Raw genomic sequence first — 16,740 nt, 5'->3', positions numbered from 1 at the left:
GTAACAACCCTTGAAAAATCATAGGTCTGTCAGTTTGGAGGATTTATTTGGACCACTATCCAAATTTCCTCAGTGTATTATAAAATAAATTTTTTTCCATAGGAAACTGAGCAGTTACATGTAAGGGGAAAATACTTTTTTAAAATTTCTTTTCCTTTCCTCAGTTAAAATTAGCAAATGCAGAGAGTTATGTATAGTTTCTGATTATGAGAAAGAAAGGGTAGCTAGGACTAGAGCAGTAATTCTTGGGAGATGTTTTTAAATTCCAATATCACCTTGTGATATGAAGTTGGACGACTTACGTTCATATCTTGATGTCACACCTCCCACACCCGGCCATGGATAGAGTCCTTAAGCACCCTGTCAAAAGTCCCTGATTAATGTCATTTGAAGAATTTCTTTGCATGTTTGCTTTGAGGTTTTGTGTGCTCCATACCCAGAGTGAACTAATTGGAGACTAAATAAGTAGGTAACTTTAGTATCTGGTTGTTGATAGGAAACTCCAAGGGGTTGGAGGAGAAAATGGTAAGATGCTATCATGTGTTTTCCATGTATAGCCTCTTATTGTTTCCCTGGAAATTTGGATGATTTTGTTATTGTTGTTAGACTACTCTTCAGGCATCCGAGGTATGCCTAATCTAAGGAATGGAAAAGAGTAGACAAAACGTTTTGGGAATTATAATGGCATATTATATGTATATTCTGAATACACACTTGAATACACATGCCTAGCAACACAAACCCATGAAATAAGTCACCAAACATTTATTGTCTGTTTTGCATATGACAGAACACACTGTCATGTTTTGGATTCTCTCCCATTATTCTTATTTTAATTCCACTTCCCCAAATTTGTTCAGAAATTACCTTTTTAACAGTTATCTCACATTTCTAACCCTCTATTTACCTCTGGAATTCAAACATTTATTTGGATTCTCTAATGTTGATCCTTGGTGATAGATGCGGGACTCAATTTTTGTAGGCATTACTAGTTTTTACTTCTGGATTATCTCACTTATTCCTAACTTCTTAATTTACTTTGTATTAGCTAATTTTGTCTTAGGCCTTTTTAAGAGAGGGTTGGATTCCCCAACAAGGGGATCCAACAAGGCGTGGAGTAGATATAATGAAATAGTGAGTGATATCAGGTAAGTGTCTTCCAATGGTTTTAGATTAAGAAACAGATCAGTGAGGATGGGTTTAGGGACTGTAATGGAAACTTCTGGGGAAAGAATATTGACTGTCTGAAACATGCTCATTGAAATTCACATTCAGTCTATGGGATAAGAAAACAAGCCAAAAGTGAACTCCTACATCCCAGTGGCTTTCTTTTTTTCTTTCTTTCTTTTTCTTTCGTTTTTTTTTTGGTTTGTTTGTTTGTTGTTTGTTTTTTTCTTGATTTTTTTCCATTTTATTTTATTTTTTTTCAGTGTTCCAAAATTCATTATTTATGCACCACGCCCAGTGTTCCATGCAATACGTGGCCTCCATAATACCCACCACCAGGCTCAGCCTCTCGTATTGGTGTATTACTTTGCAGTGGGTCGCTTCTGGTGGCTCCCTCTCCCTTCTGTTTATCCCCTGATATCAGTCTGATTCTTCCCAGTATGTTTTACCTCCTGACTGGCATCTTCTGCCCTTGTAGAGATCCAGAAGAATATAATACTACAACTCAGGCTGAGTTCATGAGTGTTCAGAGTGTTCTGGTAGATAATTAGCTCACTTTAGGGGACCAGTTAAAACAGGGTCTCCTATGTCTCTGCCATTTTGCCCCCCTCCTCTCCAGTGGGTTTCCTTTATTCTGAAACTCTCCTTTACATTATTAGTACATCAGTAACAAAGGAATGCCTGGCTTTAATATGATTGGTCTGTTTTCCCTTGATTGTTATTGCTCTAACAATAAACTCATGGGATTATTCTTTTTTGGTTCCTATCTTACAGGAATAATAAAATTCTCTGCCACCCAAAGTGAATTTATTCCAGATTTATATCCCAAAGCAAGCCCAGCACTCAGAGATACAGAGCCTTCCACCTTTCCACTTTTAAGTAATGGTTTAGATTCAAGAACTGATCTGGAAGAGGAAAAAAAGAGAAATATCTGCATTAGATAAATATTCACATGGTTACATATTCCCATAGGTAGCTCGATAAAGGCTGAGGCTTAGAAAACCTGCAAATTGATAATAATTTCTTATAAAAGATTTTGTTATTTATTTGACAGAGGAAGAGAGAGATCACAAGAAGGCAGAGAGGCTGGCAGAGCGAGAGGGAGAAGCAGGCTTCCCACAGAGCAGAGAGTCCAATGCTGGCCTCAATCCCAGGACCCTGAGATCATAACTTGAGCCAAAGGTAGACTCTTACTCCACTGAGCCACCCAGGAGCCCTGATAACAATTCTTAACTTCTTTCTCTCTCTTTGCTCTGTATTAGGCCAGAACCAGGCTATTTAAGGAGCAAAATCTTAATTAGAAGGCATTGTTTAAACATGTTTCCAAATAAATATCAGTGTTCATGAACCAGGCCATTCAGAAAATACTCCTCATACAGTGTTGATGTTTCCTACCATTCATTCCCAGCATCTCCTGTGAGACAAAATATGCAATCAAGAGTTATACTCAAGGGGCACCTGGGTGGCTCAGTGGGTTAAAGCCTCTGCCTTCAGCTCAGGTCATGATCTCGGGGTCCTGGGATCGAGCCCTGCATCGGGCTCTCTGCTCAGCAGGGAGCCTGATTCCCCCTCTTTCTTTCTGCCTGCCTCTCTGCATACTTGTGATCTCTGTCAAATAAATAAAATCTTAAAAAAAAAAAGAGTTATACTCAAAATAAAGTGCACATTCTTCTATTCATAGTTCTTCCATACCCCCAACCCTATGAAAAATAATGGTGAGGTAATAAGGGGAGGCATTTTGTAGGAAACAGTAATTGAGAGAGAAGTCTGGATGATGAAAAGAACCGTCTGATAAGTTGTATAGCTGGTGACCATTTGGGGAACAGCAGTTATATTGACTGCTTTGGTTTCCCAGCTGCTTTGTGGTGGCTTAAGTGCCCTGTAGACATGGTTCTGTATTTACTTTGGAAAGTTGTGGGTAGTGAGGAAGAACAGGTGAACTTCTGTTCCCCAACCTTCATTTTAATCAGAGTAGCTTTGCTTTTACATGTGATATATTTGCTTTCTGCAAAGGATTTTATTGGAAGAACCAGGTCTAGTTTTAAAAATAGAAGAATTACAAACAGTAAAAACCTGTTGCTCATTGGGGAACTCTGAAAAAATGTCTGAGTCTTGTCCTTGAGTCAGTGAAAAATAAAGGGTGAACCTCTATGCCTTGATTCTTCACATTAGTAGTTCATGAAGTACAGTCTCTCAATCATATCAGCATCTCTTGGAAACCTGTTATAAATGTAAATTCTTGGACCTTACACAGACCCATCGGAAGTAGAAACTTTGAGGGTAGGGTCTAGAAATCTCTATTTTAACAGACCTTCAGGTGATTCTGATGCTTGCTCAATTTTTGAGAACTGCCATTGAGCCTAATTTAGTTTACCAAGTAAAAGAAATGAGGTAAAATGAACAGAAAGAAGTTGTCAGCACAGTTTCTATGGAAAACCTTTTCTAAGTATTGCAAATGAGCCCCCTCCAGTAAAAATCCTCATAGAGGATTGTTTTTCAGTTTCAGGAATAAGAAAATGACCTTAGTCCTTCTATTCCGCAAGCCCCAAAAATATCTGTCAAAACAAAGCAATACCCTTAACAACTTAAAGCTATCAAATATCCCCTTGACAATTCAACTTCAGCCCGAAAGTGTTCATTTGAAAATAGGTGGGGTTATGTAGGCATCGGTAATAAAATCAACAAATTCTAATTGCCACTGGATAAATTCAGCCTTATATTTTATGGATTTATTTTAAAAAGATCGTTTATAAATTCCACTCCACCTAGGTCACTAGATGATGTACATCTTGGAAGAGTGCTAGAGGAAGCTGTAGTCAGAGGGAGTGAGTCAGAGTAAGGATATCCATTTCTTTCCTAGGACCAGGACATCCTCAGCTGGCATTGCCTTCCTAAAGTGATCATACCTCTGTGTGAGATTATTCTGAGAGATAGTCCAATTCCACTAGAGTTGCACATGGACTTTTTTCAAGGCTAAACCCAGCTCTTCTCAACATTTACATCAATGATGCTATACCACTAGATGGCTCCAGAGTGTCTATCCGACAGCTCATGAATGTCCAGAAATTTGAAAATTAGAGTGTACTTTTTAAGCCATCCCCAGCCTTCTTCCTCCACTACTGACTCCCACTCAACCAAAAGTGATGTCTCATTCTCTCCTCCATCTTCCTAGTGGAGTCTAGTGATGGTGTCTCTAAGGGAGAAAAAAAATGTTTCAGATCAGGAGAGCACTTGGCTTTTCCACATTCCAAACTGTAAAACCCAGCTTCAGGCAAAGGATATGTGTGTACTCAAGAAGTGTGAAATAACGTTCTGCCCTAAAACTTGACTTTAACATTTCATAACTTAGGAAGTTGGGGTTCCTTGGGGATGTAACTCTGCAAAAACAGGTCAAAGATCTCCAGTGCTGAAATCTTGCTTGATCAGGGGACACTTATAGATAAGTTGCTAAGAATTATTGTCTGAGTTGTCCTTTAATATTCTTTTTAGAAGTGTTAGTATAGAAAATGAATTTTTTTTCTGAGTTTTAAAAATTATTGTAGTTGTTATTCTTTTCTTTTTGATCTATGTTATGAACTCAGTTTCTCATAGGTCCCGCTTTCTCTTCTAAATTGATCTGATTGGATGATGGACTTCAAAATAGGTAGTTATGTTTATCAAACTCTCCTAGTATGATAATGAATTGTTTCTGGGGTAGATATTTGAACTAAGAGAAGAGCAACCACAAACTGAAATTTCCCATTTAGATACCTAAAAGATAATTTGAACCAAGAGACAAAAAGCCCAAGTTCAGAGGAAGATGGCTCTAGGGTTGGAAAGTCACTCTTTATCAGAGGAGGAGGTTCACAGGCTAAACCAAAGCTGTAGATAATTTGAGGTCATGGGGCACTGGTGGTGTGAATAGTAGAGGAAGTCAGTCTGCAGAGGAGAATGGAACATGTATGAAGAAAATGTCAGAGAAAATCTAGACTCAGAAGGAGAGACAGTGTATCTATCTGAAACATCTCCAGTTCCTATCAGAACTGCTTACATTTGCTTTTGTCAAATTCCACATGTAGTTTTCTGAGTCTTTTCAATCATCTCCTTGATTGCCTTTAAAAATTTTCCTTGAGCTGATTGGCAAAGATCCCTCAACAAGTAACTTTTTTTTCTCACCAACAAAAACCTAGAAGGCATCTTTTATCATAAATTCCTGATAGTTGAGTTTATGAAGTAAAGGGAATTTCTGGATTAAAAAATACTAAAACTTGCTGAAAAATTGTTTTCAAATTTTCTTGCCCCTTGATTACAAATTAGTGTACTAACTTGGTAAACAGAAGTCAGAGACCAAGGTGAGTTGGTCTTTAGGCTTTTGGCCAGGAAATGCACACCATCCCACTGCTTCCACAACCACTGTCCATAGTTATGCTACCTACGGAGATAAAATAACTGATTGAAAAGAAGGCTGTCTCTGAGTCCTTGGCCTCAGTTGAATTTTGGTACTTTGTCACCACCATCTCTTGAAGGGATGACAGTGTTGGTCTTTGATCAATTCTCTTTCATTATTCTCCACCCTACATAAGAGTAAAATTTTAAAAGTATAAGGCTGATTTTTTTCATCCCTTGATTTAAGCCATCTAACCCATAAGAAAGAATAACACAAAACAAAACAAAATAAGGAAAAAAGCTTAATATGGCCCTCAAGATCGTTGGTCTTGACCTGCTCATTTCTCCAACCACATCTTAGAGGGCTGTTCCCTTCATTCTCTTTGCTCCAGACTTTCTGACTTTTCAGATTCTAGGAAAAGCCATTTTCTTTCCAGCCTTGGAAGCTCTGGGTATTTTTTTTTTCCTTCTTCTCACAATTTGCATTTACTTTTTAACTTTTCCAACTTAACTCTTTCACCCTTCATCTTCTACCTCAAATGTTGCTTCCTTAGGGAAGGAATTCATAAACTGATGCCAGAAAAAGTTATTTGTAACATGCTACTTGTTTTCTGTGTTAAGACTCATCTCAATTTGAAGTATTTATTTATTCGAGTGTTGCCCCCTATTCCCCTTCCGGACAGCAAATTTTATGAAAACAGCAACTTTTTAATAATTTTGCTCTAAATTATATGCCCAATTGCAGGAAGTTCAGTTCATCTTAGTTGAAGGAAAGAAGGAATGAGTGAACCCACGAACACTTGAAAACAAGTCCTGGGTCCTGGAGCCTATTTCATGGAGATTTTCTATTGTTCTGTCTTATACTTCAGTTTCCTTTCTCTCTGACGTTTGTTTTTGTGAATGTGAGGCTGGTACAATGTGTCTGCTTAGCATTGTATGGTTCTTGGAGGACCTTATATTTTGGAAGCAAATGTGAAAAACACATTTGAATTTTCAGAATGCTTCATTATAAACAATCTCAGGGACACAAATAGTTTTGTGAATTGATGTGTATTTCTACTTGAAGGATAAAATAAGCACCATGATGACGAGAAGAGCATTGAAGGATATAGGCAGAGGTGTTGGGAACTCCAAGGTTTTGGGGACATTTGGCTCTTGTCAAGGTGGATTTAAATACACAATTCTTTTATTTCCTGAATATCCTTGTTCATTTCTCAGTGACTACCACAATGAAAGTTGACTACTAGAATTACTTCAAAGCGTATGAAAAGCAGGATAGGCATTGCCTGCAATTTATCAGAATTTTAAAAATTTAAGAATTAAAAAAAAAAGATTTTATTTATTTGGCAGAGAGAGACAGTGAGAGATGGAATATAAGCAGGGGGAATGAAGAGGGTGAAGCATGCTTCCTGCTTAGCAGGGAGCCGGATGCTAGCTGGATTCCAGGACCCTGGGATCATGACCTGAGCTAAAAAGCAGATGCTTAATGATTAAGGTAGACTTAATCATGGAGACTTAATCATGGAGACTTAATCCCAGGTGCCCAAAATATAAAGAATTTTTTAAAATGTTAAGAATTCAATTTTTCAGTATTTAAAGAATTTTTACTATTTTGTCTTCAGGGTGTGAAAAAAGTCAAAGGGTCCTAAGATAGCTTTCTAGACAGTTTGGAAAAAGAATATAAGTAGGGAGAAGAAATCCTCTTTGTTGTCATTAACTTTATTCTAATTTGAATTTATAGAAAATTTATTCAACAAAGTATTCTGAATTTACTATTACCATGTTGTTTATTTACTTTTAAAAATATATTTATTTGTTTACTTACTTACTTACTTATTTCTTAGAGATAGAGAGAGAGAGAGAGAGAGAGCAAGAGAGCATGAGCCTTGGGGAGGGGCAAAGGGAGAGGTAGAAGCAGGCTCTCTGCTGAGCAGGGAACCAGGTGCAGGGCTCCATCCCAGGACCCTGGGATCATGACCTGAGCCAAAGGCAGACGCTTAACTGACTGGGCCATCCAGGTGTCCTGTTTTTTTATTTACTTTTTTAATTCCATTTTGATGTATTGATTCTTTTTTAAAAATCACCAATAAAAGTTATAGACCTGTAGATAATTACTCCTCTACTGTCCTCAATATTCAAAGTTTGCAAAAAAAAAAAAAAAAAAATCCTCCCTCTGTCCCATTCTGGAATGTATCACTTGGCGTTTCCTATTCTGAAAACTCAGCACCATTTCTGAGCTCTGGATATTGCTCTCTCTCTAGCAGTATTGAGATGCCTCCTTGCCATTTGGAAAATTTCTCTTTTTTGATTCAGCTGGGAAAAAGGGACTTCCCTTACCAGTCTCCCTTTAGTATTTTTAGAATTTATAATGCTAGACTGAACTATATAAAATCATATGAAGCTGTTAATGATTGACTATCATACACAAATGGCAATTTTATGTGGTTCAATCTAAATAATAGCTAACATTTATTGAAGAATTACTATATTTCAAGTATTATATACTTTGTATGTGTTATTTTATTTAAATTTCTCATTTTATACACTAGGAAATTAAGTATCAGAAATGTTAAAATAAGCTACCCATAATCAAATTACTATTAGTGAAACTGGGATTTAAACCTCGGTCTCTCCCCCTTTAAAAGTCCAAGCTGTTAAGCCCTAGGCTGTCTCTTAAGGGTATTTGCTTATTTCTCCCCCGCCTTTTTATTTTTAATTTTTAACTATCATTATTGAATACTCCTGAAAGTGATAATTTCAGATGAGTATCTCCATGGTTCACAGACACAAAGTCAAATATAATGTGTTTTCAAGGAGCTATACTTAGCCAGATGTTTGCAAATCGCTGAACCATAAATTGCATTTTTTACTTTTTATTGGAATAGCTTCTCATTTTGTAGATAAAAATATTTTTTATATGTTCCTAAAGGCTTTTTTTTTTTAATTTTTAATTTTTTATTTTTTATAAACATATATTTTTATCCCCAGGGGTACAGGTCTGTGAATCACCAGGTTTACTCACTTCACAGCACTCACCCAAGCACATACCCTCCCCAATGTCCATAATCCCACCCCCTTCTCCCAGACCCCCTCCCCCCAGCAACCCTCAGTTTGTTTTGTGAGATTAAGAGTCAAAAAACACAATGATTTACAACCTCTAGAAACAAGTTTTCTGAACCTTGTTTCTGAAAACATTTTGACTTCCCTTAGTTGGCACTGGAGGAAGATACAAGTATCTGGGGAAAACAACAATTCATGCCGTATCACTTGCCCTCACAAATCATCCCAGAAGTAAGTCTGCACTCTCTGTTTGCCGGTAGTTTTGTGTTTTGTTTGTTTGTTTTTTCTTAGAAGTCTTTAAAAGTCATTTTTAATTACTGAGAATGAGGTCTGTATGTGGCTTTAATAATTTTCTTTTTAAATGTGGAAACTATAAGTTCAAAACTTAAGTCAAATATGCTTTGTGAGCTTCAGAATATGGGATTGTGCGGCCATCTGGCCCCCAGGCCATGTCTGGATAGAAGACATTAATAACATTTTTAATTTAAATAATAGATAAATCTGTTTCCAGTGCCTCAGCATCCATTCTCAACATTGCCTGCAGATCAGTTGATCCTAAATAATATTTTCAAGCTGTGGTAAGGTTATTGGTATTCTGAGCAATCTGGAAATACCAAGTTCTTATGCCAGGAAATGGGTCAAACTGTAATCTCTTCATGTTACTGTTTTGATTTCAGAAATAGCTCTGTCCTTCACACACTGGGAGCCTGTATGCTTTACCCTTCCCATGGATTTGATTACAGCTGCCATTCTGTGTTTCAGTGCAAACTTTATTAAATATCTACTTTTAATTAACTTCACGGATACTGGAACCTCTCCACAACCTCAATCTATTTTTACTCTCTCAGAGCAGTTTCACTTTTCTCCTTAAATAGTCATTCTATAATACCCCATCCTCTAATAATTATTACAAAATAGCACCAAACCTGCTCGGTCAAGAGAGACTAGAGAACAAGTCAGATTTACCTTTGGATCTTAGGCTGTGCCTCATGGGGCTACGTGATCCCGGGCACGTTACATGCCACTTCCTGATGTCCTCACTGGAGTGCTGGAGACCTCCTAAGAGGTTAGGAGGAAGTCACTACAGGAGCAACATGAAGTGTCCTCAGTGTTGAGAACAGATATTGGCTTTACACTCTCTCCCTCTCCTTTTTGTTCCCGGCAAACATGTATCTCATAATGAAATAGATGACATAAGTCTCTTTCATTCCCTTATTTTCTTGCTTTTATCTTTCCTGTTGTTATTTCTTATGTTGCTGATCATTTGGTGTGAGATTGTGCAAAGTTCGGTTTGCCCTATTGCTCTTTTTTTTTTTTTTTTCCTTTTAAGATACAGAAATGCTTTTTTCTGGGATCGTTCCTACAATAGTAAGGGTCAAGCATGTGCACTGACTCCATAAATTTCTCTATCATTTGACTATCTGATAGCATTTATAGCCTTATCTTTGGCTTCTCTCTTCATCATAATGGTCGGGCTAAGGGTCATGATTCAGAGATGAGCAGGGACCACAGACATTTGACACAGGAGAATTAACTTTCTTGTCCAAGCAGCAAAATAAATCAATAATACTTTACTTACCTCTTTTATTTTCTTTTAATAAATGGAACAATAAAGTCTCTGGCCAATACCAGGCTTGACATACTTACATCCACTCCTCTGGTGTTTATGGAAAATAGAATGTGAAAATCCAAGAAAGCTCTTTATGGTTTAGAGGGAAAGTTTACTCTCAGCTGCAGAAAGGAGATGGCATTATCTAGAAAATGTCCCATGTTGTTGGCTTGCCAGCTTGGCCTTGAAACATTATCTTGAAACAGCTTAGAAGTCATTTAGAAATAGTGATCAGTTTGAAGAATTAGATGAAAGGGCACCCAACCTATATGAGTTATCTCAGGGCTGTGTTTGCAATGCAAGCACATATTATTCTATATGTGTTGGGCTACCACCCAACTAACTATAGGCCCAGTGGTACAGAAAAAAAAAAAAAAAAAAAAAAAAAAAAAAAAAAAAAAAAAAAAGAAGTAGAATGCAGAAGTATAAAAAATCTAGCATAACAAAAAATTCATAGATGTTAAGTGCAATTTTTAAAAATTAGCATATAATGTATTATTAGCCCCAGGGGTACAGGTCTGTGAATTGCCAGGTTTACACACTTCACAGCACTCACCATAGCACATACCTTCCCCAGTGTCCATAACCCAACTACTAAGTGCACTCTTGACTCAACTGCTGACATGATCTGTTCCCCACTATATAAGACAAGTATTGTAAGTCTGTGGCTCTGAGCTTCTCTGATCAAACAGCCTTGTCATTCTAATGGGTAAATTCATGACCCAAATTTCAGTATACTTCTCTGTGAAATAGGAAAGGCTTTGCAAAGTCTTGTTCCTTTGCTTGTATCTTTGATCCTCTATTCCCTTTGAAATGCTTACTTGCAGGATGAGTAGCAAATGCTAATAAAAAACTATAACCAATTGTTCATTATCAGTCTCCCAACTTGTATTTGCAGTTTTTTCAATTCAGAAAGTGTGTTTATTGATGCTCAGTTATGAGAACCAATGGACAGTGTGGGTGATTATGTTTAGGACATGGTGCTGTCACTGCTTTTTCTGATAGATAAGTCTTCAAGAGAATCACATGTGGAAAGAGCAGCATATGCAAATAACAATATATCAAAACAGGCCACAACTGAAGGGGAGACAAGAAAATAATGCTGGAAAGGGAGTTTAATGAGATCCTAGAAGGTCTTGAGTGCCAACTCAGTAAAACCCCAGACTTGTAGTAACAGGGTCTTAAAAAAGAGACCACAGCTGTATTTTAGGAAAAGAATCCTGGAACCATGGCATATATAAGGGAACAGCAGCAACAAAAATCAAGCTCATATTCACATAGTAAGGCATAAGCAGCAATTTACTAATCAAATGAGAGATTTTCGTGTTATTCTCTGGACTCATTTTATATTTATAGCACATAATTAAATAAAATTTAAGGCTTTGTAACAAAATTTCATTTCACTAAATAGGTGTCAGATAGCATTTATTTGCAAAGTCAAACTATTTATATACATACTTTACAAGAGTCAGTAATTAAGTCTACATGCTAAGGCTTATTTTGATAGTTGTTTCCATGGTGTAGTGATTCTTTTTGTTTTCATCTTAGAGCTTCAGTTCCATTAGGTGTTTTTTTCTTTTTTTTCCCCAAAATGGATTCTTTTTAGCTATTTATTCAAATAACTTAACCAGTAAACTAAATCGACCATTTTAAATGTGGTAATTAATGATTTAATGACAACCTTCCCTTTTAGTTTTCAGCCAACACTTTTATTCAGTAGCACGATTACATGAAATGCATTATTGCCACCCCCATTCTGTAAATCTCTGATATAATATTTCCAACATATTAACATTTAATTGTGTTTTGGGGAGAATTGACCAAGTTATAGAATTACCAATGTATACTGTGGGACATAGGTTTGTTTCAAAGTGGGGCACAAGCCAGAAGATTTATTGTTGGATCAAACACTAGCTGGAAATGACAGAGTTCCAAAGCTGCCCTTTAGATGGATTTGTTGATTATAAGCTTATTAAAAAAGACTATTCTGCTTCCCCTCCTTTCCCTTTTCTTTTCTGTATTTGTCAGGCCTAGAACAATGATAGGCGAATAATAGGCACTCATTAAATAAAGGTAGGAACAAAGACCCTCCATGTTTTGCAATTGTTATGATATTAGAAGAGGTGACTGCTTTAAGGAGGAGCTTCATATGGTGGGAATTTAGTATTCCTCAATCTCCGTTACTCAACTCCTTCCCTGCTTTTAATTTAGGAAAGAGGAGATCAGGTTTGTATAATTGAATGTAAAATCCAGCTCTGGCATTTTAGCTATGAGATCATGGGCAAGGGGTTTTCCTTCTTTGAGCATCACTCTTTCTCATCCTTTTAATAGAGATAATAGCATGTCAGGGCTGAGATTAACATCAAGTGAAATGAACATATGTAAAGTGCCTAGTTCCATGCCTTGAATTCTAAAGGTATCCAACAGGTATGTCTGTGTCTTAGTGAAACAATGTTTAAGACTGAAACATATGGGTTCCTGATTCTGTGTCTTTGTTCCATTTCTATCTATATGTATGATTCACACTTGGAAGATAGGATCAACTAGTCTTCAGCCAATGCATGCTGGAAATGTGCTACAAAGATTTTGACATTTCATAGATGCGCAATTTTATCAACACCTTAAGTATCATAAAAGCAAAATGCACTAGATATCCTCACATACACTGTTACATTTATTTATTTAAAAGATTTTATTTATTTATTTGACAGAGAGAGAGAGAGATCACAAGTAGGCAGAGAGGCAGGCAGAGAGAGTGGGGGAAAGCAGGCTCCCCGCTGAGCAGAGTCTGATGTGGGGCTCGATCCCAGGACCCTGAGATCATGACTTGAGCTGAAGGCAGAGGCTTAACCCACTGAACCACCCAGGTGCCCCTCTTATATTTATTTTACTATGCCTAAAATTTTACAAATATCTTAGTATCTCTGATAGCTTATCAGTTATTCGCTATTTCTCTCTATGAATGTTAAACATATTGTTTTGAGCCTCTTTCTAGGTAGGTTTTAATCAGAAGCATTGCTAGTAGTACAGTTGGAAGAGAACAATTTCCCCCAGATCACAATGCTATTTGAAGTGCCTGACTACATATACTTGGGTTAAAGTGGTGCTGTTTCTTCATGTAGATAAAAATAATAGGATCTCAGAATGCATCCCCATCCATGACTAGCTTTAGGGTAAAGTCTGTAATAAACTGGGGTAGCCTGTAATGGCCCAAATCTCAGGATTCTGGACAATGCCTATTATTATAGGCTTTAAAACTGCTTGAAGATTTCTTTCCATCAGACCTGGAAACACTTCTTGATATGTATATTACTATTGTTTGTACATGGATATACCATATGATACATCATCCTTCACATGATTATAAATCATATTAAAATGATGCTGTAAATCATTTTCAGAAATAAATATCCAATCTTAGATGTCTCTGTAGAAATAGGGATGACCATGTTCTTTTGACCCTGCTGGCACATTTGTCATATGCACAAAAACGTGTTTAGAAGCTGTAGCATAGAACTTTGGGATGGGTGTTTTGCTACATGAAATTTAGTGGATCAATGGGAATCACATTCATGATGTAGACTAAATAATAAGAATAATAAGCATTTATTGAGCCAATACATGATATCAAACATAGTATTAAGCACCTTAAATGGATTAACTTGTTTAATTTTTATAAAAAATCTACAAAGTATGTATCATTTTCCCCCTGTTTTTGAGATATGAAGACAGGTTCAAAAACATGAAGTACATAACTTTTAAAGAGCACACTTCAGCTGAGGTCTTTGCAGTTCCAAAGCCTATAAGGTAACACAATGTTACATCTTTTGATTTCCATGAATTTGGGCAGAACATACCAATGCATCATGTAAACTTCCTAAGTCTGAGTTTATCCCCAACAGAGAAGGCACTAATGATCATGAATTTCTGTATGGAACTCTATTATATATCAGCCTTCCTAGCTTATGATTTCAGTTATTTATAAGCAGTCGCTCACTGGGATGGGATGGGATCAGCCCCAGACTGATGTAGCGGAAGGACTCCTCCCCAGCTGTAGAAAGACAATTAATTATTTCTCAAGCAGCCCACTCACATTAAACTCGTGTATGAGCATAATAAATGACAAAGGAGTTTGAATCATCTATAGCGCATCTGTGGAACTTGAGGAAACTTTGCCACAAGATAGAACAGACAAAGCCAACCAACATCCCTGATTAAAAGTGGTTTTTGCTTTAATTGAAATGATTGCTATGAACAGCTGCCAGGTGAGGTGGGTGAGTGTGGGTGGGAGGTGACTAGGAAAGTCTCCACAGCTGTGACCAGATTCATTTATATATGTTTTTCTCCCTTTCTCTCTCCTCTCTTTCCATCTCCCTCTCTCTCTCTCTCCTTCTACCCCACTATCTGCCTCCCCCTCCCCCTCCCTCTCCCTCTAGAAGGTGAGGGGAGAAAGGAAAGGTAGGCATATACTGCAGAGTAATTTACTGAACCAATGAAAATGTCACAAAAATTTCAGAATTGGACTATGTGGGAGACAAACATGACTTTAGATTCTGGGAGAGGTTCAATATTCAGTTTCCACACAGGCAAATGGCAGTTCTTCAGAAAACTTAAAAGTAAGCAGATAAAGAGTATACGATATACATATAATTTAAAAAAAAATCTCTGGGATGATTAATTGAAGGGGAAGTCGAGTTACACATTTCTCTTCCTTTGATTTCTCTTTTACTAAGAACAAGACATATGCATATATGTAATTCTTATCCAGTGGGGCTGCACATCTGAGAGTCATTTGTTTCAGTTTCCTTAGCTTGAATGGGTAATAGAAACTTGGAACTACAGATGGTCATACAAGTCATCTGACACTCTCTTCTTAGAGAACAAAAAACTGAGCCCCTGCCCCACTCTGAGAAAGGAAGAAATGTATCAATTTATATAAATACTTGGAGAAAGAAGGAGGAATAAATAAATACTAAATAAATTGAGCCAATTGAGATGTTTTGTTCTGGATCACCATGGTGACTGTATGTAACCTGGTGTTGTTCTTCAATTAATTTGCTACTTGTGAGTTACACTCTTTCATTTAAACATCATTTAGTTGTTTCTTCAGTCTAAGACAGGAAAAGTAACCCCTCTGGATTAGTTGTGTTTTATTTTTTGTTTTCTCCCATGCATACTTGGAATATGTAGGCCTTCTTTTACTACTTAATCTTCCCAGGGTAATGACCTATCATTTCATTGTTTTCCATGAAGTAGAAACACTGAAAGAATAAATATTATGTTGTAATTTGAATATAATTATAATTAATAACTAGCATTGATTGAAGAATTTTATGTGCTGGGTATTATATCAACTATATATTCTAACTTTTTAAATCCTCATATCTGGTCTGTGATATGTGTTCAATTCTCTCTGTTTTGTATTTAGGGAACCCAGGAATGCAGAGGTTCAGTAACTTGGCTACAAGTTGGATAGACAGCCATTTGTTTATTAATGGTAGTTCAGTTTATGGGATCAGGCTGTTAAGATGGCATTATGAACAAGTGTGAACTCATTCTGCAGAAGAAAACTGATGTAAGTAATCAAATCACTTGCCAAGGTCACAGAGCCAAGAAGTAGTAGGGCTGATCCATGAACACATGTCTACCTCTTACTATGACACTGATCATTGTACGTTACTAAAAGCATCAGATGTCAGTAGACAAAGCAAAAGAGAAAGGCCAGCAAGTGGAACCTTATAGGGAGGTTCTACTATTGAAGACCCTTTTTTTTTGGTGTGGGGTGGGGGGAGCTGTAGTTCTGAATTTGGAGGATCAGTTCCAGATTTTATGTGTACAGCATTGTTACAGGCTTGGAAAGGCAATCGAACCCATGGAACATAGACATGCTTAATTCCAATTGTAATTTGTTTAGTTCCATAGGGAATGAGATTCAGAACTTAGGCCATCTTCCTCTCAAGGGACATCTACAGCTACATTAGTTCACAGATTCCTTAGTCCTCTATTCACATAGGCCCCACGGTTGCATGCCCAATCCCAGATGCCCCAATCCAGGTGTATTTCCATATAGCAAACAAGGCAGAACCAACATTCCACATTTATCTTAACTCTGTAGTTTCCAAGGAAACAGTCCTGCAAAGACAGAACTGAATTCCCAATTCTGTATCATCCCAGGCCTGATGTTAACCTTTTACACACAGTTAAGCAGAGCAAAGCTATTCTGGACACAGTGCTGGTACCCAGTAGGCATTTAGGAAATAAACATGAAGAATGAATGAATGTGTGAATGAATGTACATGTAATGAATATTGCATATCTCTTGATTATCATCTCACACTGACTAAACTCAATGAACTGGTTTATAAATTGATTATTATATAGTTGAGGATGTTTCTGGCAGATGACTCAGCTCTGGGTATTTGCACAAATAGTCTTGCTTGTCATGTGTATTAATATAGAAGATCACATTTCAGATCCAAATGTCTTTAGGTGACCAGGAAACTAGAGCAAGTAATAACAAAAAAAATGTACTTTTAATG

At 37.0% G+C, this 16,740-nt stretch overlaps 2 long non-coding RNA genes across 3 annotated transcripts in view; one reads left to right on the top strand and one right to left on the bottom strand.

Moving 5' to 3' along the window:
• Nucleotides 1-16,740, top strand: part of LOC309840803 — a 531,584-nt gene that overhangs the window by 476,225 nt on the left and 38,619 nt on the right. The gene's annotated exons all lie outside the window — the stretch shown is intronic.
• Nucleotides 3,896-16,740, bottom strand: part of LOC309840804 — a 29,134-nt gene continuing 16,289 nt past the window's right edge. The window contains exon 3 of the long non-coding RNA XR_014298805.1: nucleotides 3,896-4,360. This is a non-coding gene — a long non-coding RNA (uncharacterized lncRNA). The remainder of the gene's footprint in view (nucleotides 4,361-16,740) is intronic.

Source organism: Mustela nivalis (genome assembly GCF_964662115.1).
Source record: "Mustela nivalis genome assembly, chromosome: 9".
Classification (NCBI taxonomy): Eukaryota; Metazoa; Chordata; class Mammalia; order Carnivora; family Mustelidae; genus Mustela; species Mustela nivalis.
Note: the sequence above shows the minus strand (reverse complement) of the source record. Positions and strands in the feature narration are given on the sequence as shown.